General features: G+C 39.1%; 1 protein-coding gene across 18 annotated transcripts in view; it reads left to right on the forward strand.

Annotated features, from left to right (window-relative positions):
* Window positions 1–23,148, forward strand: part of SNCAIP (synuclein alpha interacting protein) — a 152,629-nt gene that overhangs the window by 38,937 nt on the left and 90,544 nt on the right. Inside the window, exons 1-2 of one of the 18 annotated variants that reach the window (XM_009208965.4) lie at window positions 21,425–21,690; window positions 23,091–23,146. The exons of 15 other annotated variants lie outside the window; for them this stretch is intronic. The gene's annotated coding sequence lies outside the window, so the exon portion shown is untranslated. Of the gene's footprint in view, window positions 1–21,424; window positions 21,699–23,090; window positions 23,147–23,148 lie in introns of those variants that run through there. 2 more of the 18 variants (XM_009208964.4, XM_009208963.4) reach the window with 2 other exon arrangements.

Below are 23,148 nucleotides of genomic sequence, written 5' to 3' on the forward strand. Positions count from 1 at the left end.
TATCACAGTCTCTCCTGGCAAGTCTGAAGACAACCTCTGGACTTCCACAGCCCTTTGCTCCCCCATCAGCTGAATGTCCTTTGTAAAGAGCAGATGTGTTGTATTCTTCCCTATTATGATTTGTTCATGTTAGATAGACACTTAGCAAGTTCTTTTGAAGTTAGGGAATAATGGAAAAGGACATAATGGTGGGAAGAATCTCAAAGTTTCATTTAACTGTAATAAAAGTTTATGTAAATTTATTTCAAGAATTGCATTTTCTTGGTCTTGTCCCATTTCTACATTTGGAATATGTTAAGCATGGTAATTGCTGAATTCAAGGGTCCGTCCCAGCTGAAAAGATTTGTAAGTACGTAAATAAGTTGCTGATCTTTATGTTCAGAAGAAAGAAACATCAGAGGTGATTATTATCCAAATATAAGAAGATAATTTGTTCTTTCTTAATTCAGTTTCCCAGAATTTGATTCCAGTAATGGACTATTTTAGTATTAAGATGACATAATTTTTTAGTATTATTATTATTTTATTTCAGTATATAATAGTATATTTCAGTATATACTAAAAAGATATTGTGGTTCAGATTTTTGCATTCTTTTTGTACACAAAACCCTTACAAAGTGTTTACAAGGAGTAAGGTTTTTTGTTTTTTTTTTTTTTAAATCAATGTTGATTACTGGGAAAGTCTTATAAATTGCTTTCCTGTTTTTTAGCTCAGACTCTGACTCACAACTCATTACTGACCAATCTTACTTCCAAGTGTTTTGGTGCAACAATCATCTTACTTTTCTTTCTGGTGCTTATATGGTCACAAAGCCTGGAGGTCACAGAACGTGTGTGGTAGGATCATGAGACAGGTCTTAAAACTGCCTGCAGGCTGCTTTGCAGCAAGCCTGACCAAAAGCTGGGCCTCAAATGGGAAGATGGAATGAAAGAAAGGTACAGAGAGATCAGAGTGTTCATGATGAAGTGAGAATAGACAGGAGTGATACTACAAGATTTCTTTAGAAGGAGGCTTAGTGGAAGCCAGAACACCAAAGACCATATAAGAGCTAAGACATTCAGTGCATTCTTGCCGATAGTGTTGAGTGCTCTTGATTTTCCTTAATCCTAAAGATCATTGTTAGAAATATTAAATATGTGTCTAGCACATCAATTACTATAACCCAGATCTTATGTTACTCTGCTATGCCTCCAACATTTTTCTATTGATTCAGCATATTTAGTTTATGTTCTCTCAAATATAAAAGTGTTACCCTTTTTCATGCTTTTTCTACCTTGTCTAAATTCTGCTTTGTGATATCTTCTCTTTTTATTTTACATCTTCTTTCCCTCATTAATAGATGTGCTTATTTGATTGCAGAAGAAAATTTAAAATGTGAATTGGCCAGGCGCAGTCGCTCACATCTGTAATTCTAGCACTTTCAGATGCTGAGGCAGGCAGATCACTTGAGGTCAGGAGTTTGAGACCAGCCTGGCCAACATGGCGAAACACCATGTCTACTAAAAATACAAAAATTAGGCAGGCGTAGTGCCATGTGCCTGTAATCCCAGCTACTTGGGAGGCTGAGGCAATGGAATTGCTTGAACCCAGGAGGCAGAGGTTGCAGTGAGCCGAGATCACTATCATGCCATTGCACTCCAGTCTGGGCAACAGAGTAACAGAGTAAGACTCTGTATTTAAAAAAAAAGAACTAATTAAAGACATGTTATTCTTTCTGTAGTGGTTGTGTACATAGCATAGTCACTAAGCAGCTTTTTTGGTTTCGCATTTAATGTCATTAGGACCCAGACAAGCCTGAACAAAGCACAGTGGTTAGCAGCGTGCAACATCTTCTGTCTGTGTTTGGGCCCAGCTGTAACTTAGATGTTTGTGCTGACCTCATCGGGGAAGACTGGCTGCTTAGCAAATTTGGCCAACTCTAACCCAAACCAAATGAGTTTGTATACAGTATTTCAGCTGTATGTCAGGAGACCAGATGATGACTTTGCTCAGAAGGAGGGGTTTGTCAGTGATAATGACCTCTTGTCTTCCAAAAAAGCAGGATGCTCTGATCTCACCCACTGATATCCTCTAGGAGGCAGGCCACATCTGGTTCATCTAATTACTGTGTTTAAAGCAACAAGGCTTATGAACGATCAGCAAAGAGCAATTATCAAAATCTTGGATGCACAGTGTTTGTTAATTGTGTTATCACAAATGTATTAAATTGGTAAATCAGGTATTTTTAGTGAAAGTTACTTATCTTTTTGTTTCTGCTCCCCTTATCAGATTTCACCCAGACTCTCACAGAAAAATGAGTTCTTGTGTTATCAGTTCTACATTGTCATCAAAAAAGATGACACCACTGCTTGCATGAAAGTCTTAAAGGTCATTTGTTACAAAGTTTCCAGTGATTTTTAAAAGAATATGTTTTTTATTAAGCCTTCTTTTTAGAAATGTCCATAGGTTTAACAGCTTCTTTTATATTGTTGGAGTTTCTATTGGGCTCTCATTAATAGGGTTAAAATTCACTCCTTTGGCTAAGTTATCTTATCTGATTTACTGAGTTTTCTACTTCTTTTACTGAAGGACGCATTGCAAATATGGGATTCCAGTAATGTTAATTTGCATTGTTCTGTTGTATCATAAATCTTTACTAGAAATCTTTTTTTATACTTTTATATAGGGATGGGAAAATAGTTCCCTACTACAAAAAGAGTTCTTAGAAGATTTTTGTTTGGTTGTTTATTTTGAAACTCTTTAAAATTTTAGATTTATCTTGCTTAGTATGAACCTTTTGAAAATAATCAGCCTTCTTAATCCTCTGTTACAAGCCAAGAAAAAGTCTCATCAATTGCAGGCAAATGATATGATATCAGCAGACAACTTTGTGTTCCTTGTATTAGTCCATTCATTCAACAAATACCTATTTTTTTGTTATCTCCATTCAAATGAGTTACGGGCTACTTGAAATCATCTTGTTTTACAGGTAAATTTTTGGTTGTCCATAGTCAATATAACATTGCTCTAACAAAACAATTCATTTAAACCATGGATGGCCAGGTGGGGTGGGTCACACCTGTGATCCCAGCAATTTGGGAAGCTGAGGCAGAAGGATTTGATGAGGATAGGAATTCGAGACCGGCCTAGGCAGCATAGTGAGACCTTCATCTCTACAAAAAACTTGAATAAAAAAGAGAAGAAGCATGGACTCTTGTGAACTTTACCTAGAACAGTTCTGGAATCATCACCAGCTTTCAGTTATTCATTGCCAGTGGATACAGAACCCATCACCTGGGAAATCCTTTGATACACATATATACTAAGATGACATTGCCTAGGCTCTACCTGCTTGTGGTTCTGTCTAGTACTTGACCAATTACATTGCCTTGGGTACTTTCAAAAGTACTTTTTCTTATTGGTTGAGTTAGTGCTTGGCATTAGCAGAATTTTAGAGCCAGAAGGAATTAACAATTACAACAGTGTGGATGAGTCTTCCAGATATTATGTTGAGCAAAAAAAGGAGGTGGGCAGCACAAGTGTACATACCCTGTGATTCCATTTCTATAAAACTCACAAGGCAAACCAATCTATTGTGTTGGGATGCAGCATAGTGATTACCTACGTTGGGTAGGAGGACAGTGACTGAAATGGGGCAGAAGGTAGATGGCTTTAATTTGTGAAAAATCCATTAAGTTATACAATTATGATTTATATATTTTTCAGAAAAGGCTTCATAATAAAGGTTATGACATAATTAGAAAAAAAAAAAGGCAACTGCTGTAGTTAAAGCAGGTGATACGATTTGGCTGTGTCCCCACCCAAATCTCATCTTGAATTGGAGCTCCCACAATTCCCACGTGTCATGGGGGGGTACCCTGTGGGAGGTAATTGAATCATGGGGGCAGGACTTTCTTGTGCTATTCTCATGATAGTGAATAAGTCTCACAAGATCTGATGGTTTTAAAAAGAGGACTTCCCCTGCACAAGCTCTCTCTCTGTGCTTCCCGCCATCCATGTAAGATGTGACTTGCTCCTCCTTGCCTTCTGCCATGATTGTGAGGCCTCCGTAGCCACATGGAACTGTATGTCCGTTAAACCTCTTTTTCTTCCCAGTCTCGGGTATGTCTTTATTGGCAGCGTGAAAACGGACTAATACGGTGGGGATTGCAGAAAGGGCCCAAGATGAGAATGGAGTAGGGGTGAGCCAGTATAAAAACCACAGGTTCAACCAAATCACGTTAGAGCTGAAGAAAGGAGAGCTCCTCCAGAGACTGTGAATTGCCCCAAATTATACAGCTACTTGTTGATAACATTTATTAACTTACTTAATACATATATACTGAACATGTGCCATGTCTCAGACATGGAGCAGATGCCAGAATATAGTTGGAAACCAGACCGACCCAGCCAGACTCTAACCTCACAGTTTAGAATTCAAGTCTTCCAGCTGACACATTTACGTGACCTGTCTGGACTCAGTAGACATTTGAGTTTACACTTCCTTGATTCACATTAATCTTCCTAGTTCAGGATACCAGATACTTCATTTTGTTAAGGCACAGACTGGACTTGTCTTCCTACTTCTACTTGTTGCATGTTTCATTGTAGTCAAGGAAAAATGTTTTGAGAATTGAGTGTAGGCTAATATTCTTTATGAGAGACTGGTCTTCCAGAGAGGCTGTGATGACAGCAGAGAGATTTCTTGTGAGTGCTCCTCTGGGCTTGCAGGCTAGAGTGCCCATCATTTCTGTGCGAGTAGACTCATTCACATCACTGGGCTCCCAGGCTTGTCATTTGATCAGGCTCTCATCTGCATGTCAATGAGGCTTAGAGCCCATGGAAAGAATTAACTGGTCTGGGATGTTTATGCAACTTTTCAGCAAAGGCAATTTAAAGGAAAGTTGCCCTGACTGAAATGATTGTCTTGGAGCAGATATATAGTGAAGTAATCATGTTAATATTATGTGACTTGGGTTATATGATATTTTCAATGATCAGCCTAGTAGGAGTTTAAACATGAGAAAAAACACAAACTAATCAAAAGCAGTAAATGAAACATCCCTTTTAAAGCCGATCAACTGGACTTTTATTCATTTTTATACTTTTTATTCGGATTAAAGCATGGTACAAATTCAGATTTCCTTCAGAGTATATGAACCATACTTTGTATTGCATTTTAAAACCAACAATATTAATTTCCAGTTGTATTTCTTTTCCTTTAGGACTAATTAAAGAAAATATGTTTGTTTTTCTAGGCATTACTCCCAAATCTGCAAGTGCCAGGATATAAAGTCTAGTTTTATGTTCCAAAAGAATGTTTAGGTTTTGAGATCATATAATCTTTAGTAGAAAAAACTGTGTGTGAGAGGGTGCATGTGTTCTTTGTTCAAGAGTTTAGCCTCATACTGTAAACATTTCTAGAGAGGTAAGCAAATTTCATGCAAAGACTTTCCTATTGCATGTCCACAGGTCATATAAACAAACACATAACAAATCCAACTTAAGCATAAAACAATGTTTCAGAGGATATAAATTTAATAGTTAAGATCCCTTGAAATTTGCATATTCTCTTTTGTTTGTTTTAATATCCTTCATATATAGAATGACTTCCCCAAAGTATGTAATGAGAGAGTGTTGTTTTCAAGTTCTTTCAAACTAAAATATAGTAATATAAGATCATGATTTCCCTTCTCAGTAAAGTTGAAGTAACCCTGTGCCAATAATGGTACATAGTGAACCCCCATCTTAAAGACAATTAGGTTATAAACTCGGGATATGAGGCAAAAATTGTGTCTAGTCAAAAGGACCTTAAAAACCTATAAAATTGCCCATAAAATCCACCTCCCCATAAACTCAACACTGCCAGTGTTTCTTCTTGTTGTCTTTGAACATCAGATGAGGTAAGGCCATATTGTAGGAAAAAGTATGTTTCTTTAACACCAGAAAAGTACCTCACATGGTAAGATCCTGATACCATGGAATCTCCCCTCGCATGTTCTTTGTCAGGCCTAGACTCACAGAGGGGAATGGAGTAGAATTTCCCACACTATGCCAGTTGATTTCCTTTTTCCTCCTTATCTCATTATAGTTGAATTTAAATTAAATGCATACATGCAGTGACAGCACTGTGTCTGTGAAGCCCCTGTTGGGCTTTTCTGCATGTAACACACCAACAGACATGTCAAGAAATATGTTGTCAACTCTGAGGTTAAACACTTCAAATCAACACTTATAGTGAGGGAATTAGGTGGTCTATACCCCAGCTCTCCTATTAGATACCATTTGATTATGGTTCAGAATAACTTTTTCTGAAGGTATCATTTATGCATGTTTAAATATATGTAGAACTGAGGTGAGGTTGACAATAATATAATATTGCAAGAGTTAGCCTTTTTTTTTTTTTTTTTTTTGAGACAAGATCTCACTCCGTCACCCAGGCTGGAGTACAGTGGCATAAATGATCACAGCTCATTGCAGCCTCAACCTCCTGGGCTCAAGCAGTCCTCCCACCTCAGCCTCCCAAGTAGCTGGGACCACAGGTGCATGCCACCATACCTGGATAATTTTTGTAGCGACAAGGCCTCCCTACATTGCTGAGGCTGGTCTTGAACTCCCAGGCTCAAGCAGTCCTTCTGCCCTGGCCTCCCAAAGTATTGGGATGTAGGCATGAGCCACCACACCTGGCCATTTAGCTTCCTTTTTAAAGGATCATTACTCAGTTTATATAAAGCTAATTTTTTTTTGATGAGACTGAACTAATTGGTCACATTTTACTTAAAATTTTATTTATATACATTCACACATGTACACACATGTACCTCCATGCTTCCTAACATATTTATAAGAGCTTTCCTGGTTTGACTGCCTCTGGGAATTTGAGCACCTTCTTTCTCTTGGTTCCAGGGTCAGTCCCTCTCCAGTGCCTGCTGGCATTGTTGTTGTAATAAGCTCTACAACTAACCTTGGGCTTGTCCTCAATGCCTCCCTTTCCTTCCTCACATACACATATATGCTTACTACATGTCATCTGTCACCAAACCTGTTGGCTACCCTCATCCTGAGTCTGCCCACTGATATTACTCTAAACAAGCCACTGAAGTACCAGGCCTGGACCGATGCACCACCCTCCTAACTGGCTGCTGTTTCCACTCTTCCAGTTTGATCTCTACCTAGCTCCTGTCTGACCTTATTAAATTGAAGTTAGCTCAATACTCTTCTACTTGAAAACATTCACTGGCTTCTCTGTGCATCACAGTAAATTCCAAACTCCTTTCCATGGGCCATAAAGCCCTGCATATTTGTGTATCTGCCTGTCTCTCTGACTGCCTCCTGATACTCTCGTGGTCTCCTGTCTGCTGGCCTTCCTGCCGTGTTTCTCTGCTAAGCTCACTTCCACCTTAATGCTTTTGCCCTTGCAGTGTCCTCTACCTGTCATCTTCTTCCCCCACATTTTTGCTTGACTTGATTTCTTTTGTCAATTGCATGTCTGCCCTAATGTTACCTCTTTATTTTTATTTGTTTATTTATTTTGAGATGGAGTCTTGCTCTGTTGCCCAGACTGGAGTGCAGTAGCACAATCTTGGTTTACTGCAACCTCCACCTCCTGGGTTCAAGTGATTCTCCTGCCTCAGCCTCCCGAGTAGCTGGGACTACAGGCACACACCACCATGCCCAGCTAATTTTTGTATTTTTAGTAGAGACAGGGTTTCACCATGTTGGCCAGGATGGTCTTGATCTCTTGACTTCGTGATCTACCTGCCTCAGCCTCCCAAAGTGCTGGGATCACGGGCATGAGCCACCAAGCCCGGCCAATGTTACCTTTTTAAAAAGGCCTTTCCTGACCCACTGTATTTAGAAGGACCCAACCTTCTCCCATTCCTCCTGACAAGCCTTTTTTTTTTCTTTCTTTCTTTATTGTACCTATCTCAGCCTGAAAGGATTTTTTGTACTTATTTACTTGTTTATGGTCTGATTAATCCATTGGAACTGTGCTGTTCAGTAGGATAGCCACTAGCCACATGTGACTAATTAAATTAGAATGACGAAATAAAGACTAAAATTCAGTTCCTCGATTGTACTAGTCAAATTTCAAATGCTCAATAGCCACACGTGGCTAGTTGCTACTACATTGGACAGCACAGATACCATTTCCATAAGTCAGAAAGTTGTGCTGGACAATGCTGTATTAAAATATGAGTTCCCTGAGGGCAGACAGCCTGTTTGGCTCATTCACTGCTGAATGTCCAGAAGCTATGTCTGATCTGTGGTGCTCAGTAAATAAGAGTGGAATGAATGAATGAATGAATGAGTGAATAAATGAACAAGAGCCTTATATTTTTCAGGAAGAATTGCCCTCACCACTTTAATATTCATCTTTAAACCTTCCATACCCCTGAACAGACTTAATTTTCAGGATCAGAGAAATAGAAATTTGTTTCTTAATATGTAAGGGGAGACTTGGAATATTTAATCATTGTAATGGGATGCCTTCTAATGACCTTGAATTTGCCATTGTTCAACTTGTGTCCTTAGAGCTTCACTCTGGGGACTCCATCCTTCAAATAAAATTCTTATCTGACTTCCGGGAGAAAGGCACATTTTTCCTGGTCTCTTTTTAGCATGATAAGCCCTTTTCCTCCCTCTGCGTCCACTGAGTATACACGAGATTTTTGCTAACACTCACTAAAGCTTACAGTTACCAAAGTTAGAAATATGGCATGCTTGTGACTGTGGGTTGTTATTTGTGCTATTTTCCTGAATTTACCTTCTGAAAAACCACAGTTTTTAAAAGTGTCTTGACAGTGTCTGAACTTGCAGCACCCTATATCATACCGATTTGCAAGGTCTGCTGCTATGTAAGGATTGTAGCTGAGTGTTGATTAAAAGCAGCACTTTCCCTCTCGCTTGCTTCAGAGCTAATACCCTTATAAATTGTTGCTATGAACTTTTGAACTCAGAGAAACTTCTGAATATATGTAATAAGAAGTAAAGTAATCCAGGGCTGAGAATTTGTGTCTTCCCTGAAACAAATCACATGGATTAAAAAATAAGTTTGATTCTTAGCTTTTTAATGGTTTCTTAAATCTAATGTTTTAAATTATAATCTGGAGCCTTTAAATATACTTTATGTAAGGTTTTCAAAGAACAATTCTTCATATACAATTGTCTAGATAAGAAATTTCATAAAGTAGATTTGAAAATCACCTTCAAATAAGAATGCTGTCAAAAATAATTTGTCATTTTTATTTTAAGACAGATAAATCACTTAAGCCCAGAATAATATACTAAATCATGTTCTGAAGTGTAGATTCTAGAAATGTATTAGATTAAAACAATGAAAATAATGTCAAAGTATTTACATTTTTGAGTAAGTTTTATATCTAATGTCTTATTGTCCTGAGTAAAAACATATTTTTATTTATTTATTTATTTATTTAGAGACAGTCTTGCTCTGTCGCTCAGGCTGGAGTTCAGTGGTACAATCTCAGCTCACTGCAACCTCTGCCTCCTGCGTTCAAATGATTCTTGTGCCTCGGCCTCCTGAGTAGCTGGGACTATGGGAATGTGCCACCATGTCTGCCAAATTTTTTGTATTTTTAGTAGAGACAGCATTTCACCATGTTGCCCAGCCTGGTCTCGAACTCCTGAGCTCAGACGATCTGTCCACCTCGGCCTCCCAAAGTGCTAGGATTACAGGCATGAGCCACCGCACCTGGCCACAACATAAGATTTTTAAGCTTGAATAAAGCAAATATAATTTTCAGATTCACTATGCCTCACTCCAGAAAGCTTATGAATTAGTGAACAGTTTTATTTAATAAGACATTATGAGGGAAATATAATAGCTATTACTGGAAAGTTGTATTAATTTTATTTTTATTGGAAAAGGTAAAGCATCATATGTCTTCAAAAGCTGAATGATGGGCAGCCCATGAATCTAGGCTTAAAGATAAAGATCTTGTTCTCTAACATGTATTGCTGCCTTTAGCTTCTCCAGAGAGAATCTCATGCTGCAAGGATTCCTGTATATGAAACATGCAATACCAGAGAACCTGCTTAAGAACCTCTTTATGCAGTCAGAGTTTATTACCAGCACTTGTGGCAGGGCTCTTTCATGCAGAAAAACCTTGTTCCAGGGAGCACCTGAAACCACTTTTCCAGCATTCTTTTTTGGATTTTGTTAACATTTTGATGTCAGAATTGCTTTTGGCTTGTTGTCTCTAAGTGGCCCTAAATGTTTCAAAACATGGCCAGCCTTTCTGCTCTAAAGATTATCCCACAACAAGCAAATATGTAAGAATGCTTGCAAGTGCTTCAGATGTCTGTAGTGGCACCAACAGAACAGAATGCCTGATGTCATGTTGGAACTGGGGATCTTCTGTCTTCCTGTCTGGCTCCTCAGCCTACCCCAGAAACTACATTTCAGTTTCTTTCTTGTGGACGCTGGTGATGAATAGGGTTGTATTAGTAACTGAACTGAAAACCACTGGTTCTGACCCTCCAACATCCAGCCCCACGTAGCCTCATCAGCTTAAGATGGAATGATTTTAGGCTTAGAGTTCAAAGTGAATCATAATCTTTTCTTCACCAGTTTTTGTTCTTTAATTAATGAATGTTACTTAACCTATGTCTCCATTTTTCTGTCTGTAAAATGGGTGCAATTGTACCAACTTTGCAAAATTGTAAGGTTTAAATGTTAGGCATGTAAAAACCACCCAGCACAGGGTAGTTGCTCAAAAAGTAGTACTGTCTCTTTAGCATCATGAAATTCAGTAGCTGGAACTCTACTTGTAGAAGAGGAGAACTTGGGGTTTTTTGGATTATATTCACTTAGCAACTAAATTTTATTTTGTAATTTCTCCATGAAATGTCTCTAAGTATACTCCATAAGGAAAAGTATGATTATATATACCCGTGGTCCTCATTATCTGAATAATCAGGAAAGGGTGGGGGAAACACACTAATAGTGAAGCCACAAAAAACTAGAACCATGTTTCATGGCAAATAGTGAGAAAAAAAAATCACCTAATTGAAATTTGTCTTGAAAAACTAAATAAATTATGAAAATAAGTCTATTAATACCTATGTTCTATAAAATTGGTTAGTTTTTAAAAATGAATTGGCAATCAGTTCTTTCAGCAAAATTATACATTCATATTACATTACATCATTTATTTTGTGTTTGAATTTACAGTATACAATCAAAGATAGTCATTTTTGAAGAAAAAAAAAGTCTTTGGACTTTATCAACTTACCCAAAGACCTGTCTTTATCATTAGTCAGATGATACTCTTAAGAAGTGTCTGTCACAGCTCCATCTTTGTTGACATCTTTCTTAAGTTATCTACTGCTCCAAATTTTCTAGTGGCCTGGTGTGTGTTTCACTTATTCAGCATCTCTTTCTCTGACCTCGTGAATCCTGTATCTCTCACAAACTTTGCAATTTCACTTCCAACCTACTTGCATTGTGTTTGTGTTGCATCAAAGAAAGGTTTAAAACCTCCCACAACCAGCAAGGTTCCAAACATGTTGATTTAATGAATACAAAGAGATGATAATTGTAAGCAGGGATGTTTGAAGGAGTTGTTTTTAAAAAAAACAGCCAATTCATGAATATTTTCATGTCATGATGACTTTTATATCCCTATGCAACCTTGAAACTGTGGAAGGCTGGAGAATCAGGCCTTGCTGTGTGGAGTTACTGTCATCCTCTGATGAAGAACTCCATCGATGCCTTTAAGGTCCCAGCGTGATCATTTCTAGCGTGTTTGCTCACGCCATCCCCCAGATTTTCCAGAACAGCCTTTCCATCCACATTTTTTGATCCTCTGCTTCCACATCATCAGTTCCTAATGACAAACTAGACATAGAAAAATGAGGGAAAATCTTTCATACCATTTATCAGTACAATCAACTTTTAGCTATCTATAAAATTGACCAGTAATGATTATGAAAGAATGATCCATTTTCTACTCCTAGGGGATGGATTCAGTTCGTGGACAAGAAAACAGAAAGAAATATGTGTGAGTGTTTTAAATTCCAGCTGTGGAATCCTAATTTCCTAATCATCACTGACTTGCCTGCATCAAATAATTTTGCTTATCTAATTAACTGAAATAATGTAGTCCTTCTGTAATGAGAATAGTAATAGAAACAATAACAACTAACCCTCTATTGAGCACTTACTTTGTTCCAGTCACTATTCTAAGGATTTTGCCTGTATTATCTTATTTAACCTTCGCCATACCCTCAGATTAAAATGTGCCTATTTTATAGATAAGGACAGTGAGTCCTTAAATGCCTCTTAAATGCCTATGAGCAATAGGTGATGGAGTAGAAATCTCATAAAACTGAGATGAATATGGATACTGTTGCCTCTTAAGGTACAAAGAAATAGAAAGATTATCAGTCTGGCTCACCATAGAGGGAACATTGGAGATTGAGGAATCCGAGTGTTTTCTGACCCTAGGAATGGAGCAAATTGAAAGAATAACAGTGGAGAACCACATTTTTCCTCTGTTAAACCAGAGCTATCTAGAGGAACTCTACAGTATTGACTTGAAGAGAATTGTAGTGGATAAGAACAAGGAAAATTCAAGGCTTGTCAGTAGAAATGGAATGTTTGAAGTCAGAGAACTCATAGGAATGCTAGTTACCAAATACAGAATCAGATTAGCTGGAGGAGGAGGGAGCTGGAGAATGTCTATACTTCACTAGATAACGAGAGTGGAGTGAGCCAAGAACTCAGTTGGAGTTTGATGGAATGAAGCAGAGGGTTCAACTGAGGTTGAACTGAGCATGAACTACATTCAGAGGCCTTGACAGTGCCCTCTTTGATAAGATAATGATAACAAACATATGCAAATGAATTAAATAGTACAGCAACATGTGGTCCAGGTAGCCTCACCTTGGACTTTGAAAAGTTCCATAGGGGCTTAAGTCCCAGACAAACAATATAGCCAAGAGGGAAAGAATCTATGCTTAAAACGTTAGATTGAGTTTCCAGGTGTCATAGATTCTATTTTTTTTTTTTTTTTTTTTTTTTTTTGAGACGGAGTTTCGCAGTTGGTGCCCAGGCTGGAGTGCAATGGTGCAATCTCAACTCACTGCAACTTCTACCTCCCAGGATCAAGAGATTCTCCTGCCTCAGTCTCCCAAGAAGTTGAGATTACAGGCATGTGCCACCATGCCCGGCTAATTTTGTATTTTTAGTAGAGACGGGGTTTCTCCATGTTGGTCAGGCTGGTCTCAAACTCCCAACCTCAGGTGATCCGCCTGTCTCGGCCTCCCAAAGTGCTGAGACTACAGGCATGAGCCACTGCACTGGGTCTTCTTCTATCTTTCTCACTGACTTGGTTGCATTCAGTGCCAGTAATTCCAGTGGTCACATATCCATGTTGCTTTCTTGCCTGTTCTACCAGTTGGCATTGCTTCCTGGAAGGGACTTGGTCTATGACTGGCAGAACTTCTCCTAAGGCCTTGTGTAAGGTCACTGGGATCAACCATGGCCCTGATGGTTGATATTGGCACCCCTTGCCATACCTTATCTGGGAAAGTGAGGCCCAGGAGAAGGGAAAGTGGGTGTAGAATAGATGTAAACACAAGTGTTTAATTTGAGGATCCAATGTGATTTAAGAATTGAAGGTAAAGTAGGAAAACTAAGTATCCATTTTCCACAGCACCTAGAACAGTATTAGACACTGGTAAGGATTTAAAAAAAAAAAAAAACCTCTCTTGGTTGATTTAATAGTTTGAAAATGGGAAATTTCTTAAACCCACTACATTTAATGCATCTGAAAAAATAAGCATTTATTGTCAACTATTTACTTATTTATTTTTAGAGACAGGGTCTTGCTTTGTCACCCAGGCCTGAGTGCAGTTGTGCTATCATAGCTCACTGCAGCCTCAAACTCCTGGGTTCACGCAATCCTCCTGCCTCAGCCTCTTAAGTAGCTGAGACTACAGGTGCCCTCCACCACACCAGACTAATTAAGAAAAAAAAAATTTGTGTGTGAAGATGAGGTCTTCCTATGTTTCCCAGACTGTCCATGAACTCCTGGCCTCAAGTGATCCTCACCTCAGCTTCCCAAAATGCTGGGATTGTCAGAGGCGTTTGAACAAGAGTAATTCCATCTTGAATAGGGGCTGAGTAAAATGAGGCTGAGACCTGCTGGGCTGCATTCCCCAGAGGTTAAGGCATTCTTAGTCACAGGATGAGATAGGAGGTTGGCACAAAATACAAGTCATAAAGACCTTGATAATAAAACAGGTTGCAGTAAAGAAGCCAGCCAAGACCCACCAAAACCAAGATGGTGATGAGAGTAACCTCTAGTTGTCCTCACTGCTACCCTCCCACCAGCGCCCTGACAGTTTAGTTTGAGACACCAAGGCAATGTCTGGAAGTTACCTATATGGTCTAAAAAGGAGAGGCATGAATAATTCACCCTTTGTTTAGCATATAATCAAGAAATAACCATAAAAATGGGCAACCAGCAGCCCTTAGGGCTGCACTATCTGTGGAGTAGCCACTCTTTTTATTCCTTCACCTTCTTAATAAACTTGCTTTCACTTTATGGACTTGCCCTCAATTCTTTCTTTTGCAAGATGCAAGAACCCTCTCTTGGGGTCTAGATCAGGACTCCTTTCCTGTTAACAGGATTGTAGGTGTGAGCCACTGTGCCCAGCCAATTTTCAACATTTTATTGTTCAGATATTTGACATAGATGGAAGACTTTAACTGGATATTAGAAAATTATATTCAAGACACATGTGTTACTTGTACTACCACATCCTTTGCCTGCTTATAATGAAAATGAAACAGTCAGTGTTTATGAATGTCATGCTAATGAAGTCATTTGCACTAAGTGCTTTGATACAAAGGTGCAGTCAGCAGCCAATTTGAGGCCAAATTGCTTTAATGTAAAAAAATTTTTTTTCATTAATTTCATTTTATTACTTTTTTTTATATGTCAATAAATTTTAAAAGTGTAGTGGACAGACCAATGCAGGAGACCTGTCTTCTACCCACCTGTGCCATTAGAAAGCTGTGTGACCATAGGCAAGTCACTGGGCCCTTCTAGATCTCTTTTTTCCTCATTTGTAGACCTATACAATGGTGGGAGATAATCGTTAATTTTTTAAATATAGTGTTCAGTGCCTTTTCCCAGTGAAAGAAAACATGAAAAGAGTAATTGTTAAAAAGAGACATATATAAAACATTTGGGTAAGACTAGAGTTTGAACATAAAATGAATCTCAAAAGAATCCGCCATCTGTATTGGTGGTCTCTCTTCCCCTTGGCTTCCTGCCTACTTTGTTGCCCTCATGCCCCAACCCGTATTTAATCTCATTTAGCTTATTTACTCATGCGAAATGTCCATCTTCTTTTTACTTTCCCCAATTCCCTGTCTGGACTCTTTGGAACCATGAACCTTATTAATTTTTTTAGAATTGTGACCAGTTTTATGACATATGCTTTTCCCCAAAATGCCGTATGTCTTATGTTTATTTTTAAATAATTAGGCCATGATTTGTTTGGGAGTAAGACTTTTTCTATAGTACTGGTACAAAAAATGTGGGATACCTTCTATGGCTAAGCCAAACTTGGCTTCTGATAGAAAGATCCCTCTGGCCAGGCATGGTGACTCACGCCTGTAATCCCTGCAATTTGGAAGGCTGAGGCAGGTGGATCATTTGAGGTCAGGAGTTTGAGACCGACCTGGCCAACATGGTGAAACCCTGTCTCTGCTAAAATTACAAAAATTAGCTGTGTGTGGTGGCGTGTGCCTGTAATCCCAGCTACTTGGGAGGCTGAGACAGGAAAATCGCTTGAGCCTGTGAGGCAGAGGTTGCAGTGAGCCGAGATCACACCACTGCATTCCAGTCTGGGCGGCAGAGTGAGACCCTGTCTCCATAAAAAAAGAAAAAGAAAGATCCCTGTTTGGTCACATGGTTTTATTCATTAATACTTTTCCATTCGTTCAAAATATTCTTGAGTGTCTTCTTTATGCCAATCTCTGTGCTGAGCACTGTGGGTTATGGTGAACAAGCCAGAGGATCTCATCAGGAGATGCAGACGCATGGATAGATAATAATAGGAAGTTATGGTAAGTATATAGAGTGTCATTTGCTGGAGAATTTTTCACAGAGGAAGAGGCAGGTAGACAACCTAGACTTGAAGTCAGGTGTAAACTTAAAAGCTTCCTTAGGAGTTACTTCCTAAGTAACCCCTAAACTGAGTTTTTGAAAAGTTTAAAGGTTAAACAAGTGAATTAGTCAGGGTCAAGTCAGCATAAACAGAAACCATTCTAAATATTTTAAACAGAGGAAAATTACAATAGAGAATTCGTTACTCCAATGCTGAAAGAGCTGAGACACCAAACTAAGCAAGATAAGGCAATCTTGATACTAGCAAAAGCAGGGAAGCCACCAGCTCCCCTAGGATTGAAAGGACAAAGGGAAAAGGTCTATTACCACCCACAAGGTAGGGCCACTAGCAAAGCTGGAATGATGTTCAGCTGCTGAACAGTTATAGGAGCTGATGACATAGAAGACACTGCCTGTGGCAGGGTAAGTATGTATGCGTATGTGAGAAAGAGAGTTAGAGAAAGACTAAGTCCCTTCTCCAAGCCCTCCAGTCTTCTGATTGAGTCTGCCATTGGCCAGATTTACCTGGAAACCAGTCAGTTGGCAAAGGAGCCTAGGAAGTATCATTTCCTGAGAGAATATATCTGAGAGTAAATAGGCAAATGTTCATACCATTCATAGCCAAGTGAAAAGCCAAACATTGGGTGTTGGATGTCTCGGTGTGGTCATGAGAGAAGGAGGATGTATACAGAGGTATCAGCATAAGCCAAAGCACCAGGACAAGAAACAGCATGAGATATGCACAGAATCTCAGTCTCTGTCATAAAGTTTCCAGTATGAGTCAGAGATTGATAGGAGCTGAATGTAGGCAGGCACCCAACATGAGAGGCTTCATGTGACTTAACGGAGTTACTGGCCATCTTCCCTGTAGGCAATGGGAAAGTTCTGAAAGGTTTTCAACAGGGAAGTGGCAAGCCCATATTTGTATTTTAGGTCACTTTGACAGTTGTGTAGACTCCCAGAATGATTTTGAAGAAGCAAAAATATGATTTATTTGCCTTTGTCCTGTCCTTCTCAGATTCATTCAAGCAAGAAACAATGAGAAGCAGCAGTAAGAAAATGGTAGGAAGGATGGAAAGCATAAAAATGATAGGAAGGATGGATGTACAGGTGAGGGAGAGGTGGGATCCAGGGATGGCACCCAAATCTCTCACCTCAGCTGAGGATGGTGGTGTTGTCAAGTAAGGTTAAGTTTGAGTTGGGAGTCTAAGGGACATCAAGCAGAGTTATCCAGAAGCAGATGGGATCTGTACACATAGGTATTCGTGGGTGATTGAGAAGAGAAGTGGACCAAGACTTGACCATAGGGAGCAACAAATGTAAAGCCTTAAAAGAAAAAGAGAATATCAGACAGGTCCAGGTGTGATTGGATTTAGTGGTAGAAGATGATCTTGTTCTAAATCATTTTCAGAGGAAAAAGTAGTAGAAACTAAATTGTGCTGGGTTAGGAAGTAAAAGGAAGACAAGAAAGTAGCAATGGTACATGTAGATGTGTCTTTTGAAGTTTGGATAAGACCAGAGAAAAGACGGGATGAAATGCAAAGTTAGGATGGGTTTCATTTGCAGGGTTGATGAGACTTGAGAATGTATGTAGTCGGGTTCGAAAAACCAGAGATGAGTTTCTTTAGAGGATAGAGTGGAGATAGAGACTAAGGGGCTCAGGGCTGGAGTCAGGCCTGGAGACACTTGAGGGAATTTCCCACAACTGTTTGCCAAGGAACTGCACTTATGCTGCAAAGACAGTGCATTTAGAATTCCAGTCTTGGCAAAGAAACCAGGTAGCACTTTCCCGTTTCAAGCAGAAAGCACCTGTATTACTGTGTGTGTGATTTTAGGAGATAAATAGTAGCAAAAACTAGCAGTTGTATAGCACTCTGCATCCTTCAAACTGGGCTCAGAGTTTTATTTGAATCCCATGATTGTCTCATAGCTGTGTGTGCATAAACTATATATATACACACACACAAACACATACACATATATAAGTGTATACATACACACATAGGTCTATATATATTTTATTGTCTCTGAGAAACTCCTTATTAGAAACCTGACACACAGCAAATAGGACTTGCCAAACCTTTCAAAATTCATACATGATTTAACCCAAGTCTTCTGACTTTGGAGTTGTAGGGTCATCTTTAACAGACTTTGCCATTGCAATTAACAGACTTTGTCATTCTGATAGATTGGCCTAGAGAGTGGCAAGTATATAGGCACTGTCCCCTTCACTTTACTTCCTGATTCCCTAGGCCTTTCAGCCTCAGACAGTCTGGGGACCCCTCCTTTGGATCCCCTAGTGTTACAGGTAATAAGTGGTTTTGCTGAGTACCATAGAGTCAGTTTTCCTTGACAGCAGTTCCTCCCCTCCCAGCCTCCTATGTTCTGGCACAAGGCTTCCCCATATTCTGCCCACAAAACTTTCCTATCTGGGGCTCTTCCTTTCCACACACGAGAAAAGGTGCCTCTGGAGCCCTCGTACTTGCAGAATTTTTCGTCACGGCCTGATTTTCAAATTCTGTCATCTTCTCTGCTACCAGATTTCCAGTTTTTGAACCTAGTATATCCAGAAATCACACATTTCTCCCCATTTCTACTCAAGCCCATGCCACACAAACCTGGTGGGACTCCTGACTCTGTCATGTACCAGCTGGAGCTAACTGAGCAAGCGACTCAGCCTTAGTGAACCTAATGATACTTTGCACTTATTATAAGGATTTCAAGAGATAACTTATTTGAAGGATCAAGCTTAGTGCCAGACTTAATAAATCTTAGCTCCCTTCTCCCATCAGAGTGGCCTGGAGCTCTTATCCACGTTTCCCAGCAGTTAGCACAGTAATATAATTAGCAACATTAGTATATCTAAAAGGCAATTACCATTTAATTGCTCTGGCCCCAGCCAGCCTGAAGTTTCTCTCCATTCACTTTTAATTTGGGGTTAGGGGTTTTTAGTCCTAGCCTGACTGGTCACAAAATCACTGCCTTGGAGAGAATTGAAAATAGCTGTAGGCAGCCATTGATTACACAGTAAGAGATTTGGTAATTCCTTCCATTTTGTCCTATGTAACATATCAGTTTGCTCCTAGCCAGTGAACTAATCAGTTTCAAGCAGCATTTTTCTGAGAGTCAGTGAAGGATCATTTTTGGTCAGACCAGCTCTGATCTCAAGAAGGCAAGCACTCCCACAGATGCTCCACACTGATCTTCATTAAAATAAATTAGTGCCATTGTATGGAGTCAGATTCAGAATCAAGTTTCAGCCATCCTTTCTTAGAAGACATTTATTTATATTACATACTCAATTTAAAGGAGCAAATGCCCTTTCCCTCAGCCTGCGAAGTTTGTTTATCTTAGAGCTACTGTGAGAATATAATGCCCAAATGAAGGCAGTGTGTTTTATTTCTCCTCCTCTGACCCAATGTCGCATAAAGTAACAGCAGTCTCTAATCAAGAGGAACCCAATGTACTTTGAGATTTCCAATCAAAATCTTTAATTTTCGAATGGCACATGTGCATTTGAGGAAACCTAGATTGCCTTAGGCCACACGGAAAGCATTTACATCTGAACCACTTTACATATGATTGCGAGCTAAAGCACATTCTAAATAACTTTTAGCAGTTTGAGATTTGGAAAACAGCCTGGCCCCATATAAATTCTCCCTTAATTCTTTTTCTGTTAAATCTTATGCCAAAGTAAATGGAAGCTGTAGAGAACCTTTGAACTCAGTTCTCAAAGAGCCTCGGTGAAGTTGGATTGGCAGAGCCTATGTTAGGTTTTCAAAGGAAGATTTTTTTTTTGTTCCCCCTTGAAGTGTCCACATCACAGTCACCTTCCTTGGCGAAGGATGCAGTCTTGCTTCCTGGACCTTCTTAGCTCTGGACCATGTATGTGCCTCTGAGAAATGGGCTTTCTGCTGTAAGGAACTCCTCAGGGGGACTCTTCAGGACCCTTGAGGTTGGCATCCAGGCTTAGCTCCTTTGCTTCACGGTTCAGTCAGCTGCACTTTTCCTATTCTCTTTCCAAAAGAGCTATTGAATGCAAGAGCCCTGGGGTTCAATGCCACCTCTTCCTGCCAGTTAGAGCAAGTGGCTTCACTTTTCCAAGCTTCACTTTCCTTTTCTGTGAACTGGAGATTAAAAATAGAATGGTATATTTCAAAATAGCTAGAAGAGAAAAATTATTATGTTCCCAACACTAAGAAAAATTACATGTTTGAGTTGATGGATATCCCAGTTACCCCAATCTGATCATTACACATTGTACACAGGTATCAAAATATTACATGTTTCCAAAATATATACAACTCATATATCAACAAAAAAATCTGTATGCTCAAAAAATAATAGTATGGCGCACATGGATCCCACACTTCTCTGAACATTTTGCTCTTGTACTCATAGCCATGCAATTTATTACATTGGATTACTTATTTTATCGATATCAATTAATAATTATTAAAATATAAATATATTTTATATTTCTTATACATGTATGTATGTAACATAATGTAACATATATGACATGTATTGTACTTTAGTGTGTTCTTACTGCCAAATCATATGCCTCTAGAAGGCTGGGACAATTGCACCCTGTGTACCATCCCTAGAAGCCAGGCCATGCTGAGCACACAACTGCTTCTTAATAAACAGCTAATTAAGTGCAGTCTTATGAAGGTACCTGTTTATCCTTCTGTTTCTTACTTATCAACAGAAAGTCTTATTCATCAGTTAAGCAAATATTCACAAAAATTAACTTTGTTCCCCTCATATTTTAATGTGTGCTGTTTCTCTAGTCTAGATATAACCCTGAAGGAGAAAATGGCACATATTTTTTGTCCTTTTTATCCTAATGCAAAGGAACATACGACTTGTTTGCTGATTGTTTGCACAGCTTCATAAAAGCTTTTTTTGATTTTGTAAAATATGTTTTTCTAATTGCTCCTCATATGCATGTAGAAAGTCAGTATTTTTGCTATAAATTGTTACTATTTGTGTAAATTTCAGAAATAGCATCACTTAGACAATTTCTCAATTTATCATGCCAAAATTAAATCTCAGACTCAAGTGGGCTATATTCTGCCTGCTGTTTAGAGTTTTTCTTCACTACTCTACAGAGTTACTTCAGGCTTAGGGCTGGGCCTGGTGACTCATGCCTATAATCCTTGTGCCTTGGGAGGCTGAGGCAGGAGGATCACTTGAGACCAGGAGTTTGAGACCAGCCCGGGCCACATAGTGAGACCCTGTCTCTACAAAAAAAATTAAAAATTGACTGAATGTGATGACATGCTCCTGTAGTCCCAGTGACTTGGGAGGCTGAAGTGGGAGGATCACTTGAGCCTAGGAGTTCAAGGTTGCAGTCAACTCTGATTAGATTTCTGTTATCCGACCTAGGTAACAGAGCAAGACCTTATCTCAAAAAAGAAAAAGAATTACTTCAGGTGGTCATCGTGCCTCTGCTTATACATCGCCAGTATAGGGGCTAACTACTGCTGAAAGAGCCTTTTTCCATTTCAAGCAAGTCATCTTGAGCTGGTGTACAGAACGCTTGAAGGTCTTCATGAGGTACAGAGGTGAAAACAACCATATTTATTACTGTCGTTGAAAGAGAAGGGAAAAGACAAATTGCCATTTAAAAACCTGTTTGACTTCTATATTATAAACTCAAAGAAACTCTTCTCAGTGTATTATATGTTGGGTGTACCAATTATAAATCATTAGAGGGAGACTGAGAAAAGTCAACAGGAATCTGCAATCTGACATGTGTGGAAAGGCAGTGACTGAGAACCGGTGGTTTGGGAATCAGTCCTACCTGGCTTTGATTCCTGTCATCATTAGTAGCTTTGAGCAATCTGCTTTACTCTCTGGTCTTCTGTTTCCTCATCTGTGAAATGAGAGTGATATTAAAGATTAAATCAGGTTGGAATTGTAAAGCAAAACACCAACACAGTGTCTGGCTTAAGTTGGGGTTAAATAAATAATAACCAGCATTATTATTGTATTATTTTATTATTAGAACCACAGGGGTTTCTATTTGACTGATAATGGATGTTTCTTAAAAAAAAAATGTGTGAGGACTCTAAGTTGACTATCTTAGTAGCAAATTAAAGGAAAGGGGGCTAATAGAAACTGTCAGTCCCCAGTCGCCACCTCCCCACAGTAGGGTTGTGCAGCCCAGCTTTTCCATCTGCTTACACAGCCATAAACCTCTTATCTAACATGCAGCACTAGGAGTTGTTCATACCCTTACTGAAAGGGCTGACCAATACCAAATACTGATCACATCTTTATGTAAATAAAACATCAGCTAATTTCTTATTCTAATCTGTATTTTTTTGGTCAGGCCAATGTTGTGTTTCTAAAACAGCTCTCCTCCAAAAAAGCTGTGATTTGCAGCATTTGCCAATTTCCATGGTGTAAATACTCCCAGCATGGCCAATTGTAAGCTCTTAACATAAAGTCACTGAACACAGAGTTTAGAAGAGATGTGCACAGCTGTTCAAGTTGTTGCCACTCCATTACACCACTGGGCCAGGCTAAAGCTTATGTTTTGATAGTATAGGACAGGATAGTTGATGACAGCAAAACCTACAAGCAAATGCAGTTGAGGGAAAATAGTTTGTCCTAGAGTGGATCACTATACTATACTTGGATTCATCCAGAAAGTGAGTTCATGCCAGATTACTCGAGCAATGTATTTCAAGGCCATCTTTCTGTTCTAGTTCAGTACTCTCCAGTCATACTTAGAAGAGAAATATTTCCCTAGCCTCTTGTGCTGTAGGAAGGAAAATCTCCCTAATCACTTCTCAATTGTTTGAATGTTTCCTTAACCAATAGTTTAGATATTTGCTCCTGGACATAATCCCCATGTTTATAAAGATGTCTTCTTTTTCTCCCTCCTCTTTCCCTTCCCCCTCTCCCTCCCTTCTTCCTTCCTTCTTTATAACCACCCTTACTTCCTACAGAAGTATTTTCCACCATCTTTTGTATTTCTAACATCTCTACAAGATCATCAGAACAGGT

Source organism: Papio anubis, chromosome 5 (genome assembly GCF_008728515.1).
Source record: "Papio anubis isolate 15944 chromosome 5, Panubis1.0, whole genome shotgun sequence".
NCBI lineage: Eukaryota > Metazoa > Chordata > Mammalia > Primates > Cercopithecidae > Papio > Papio anubis.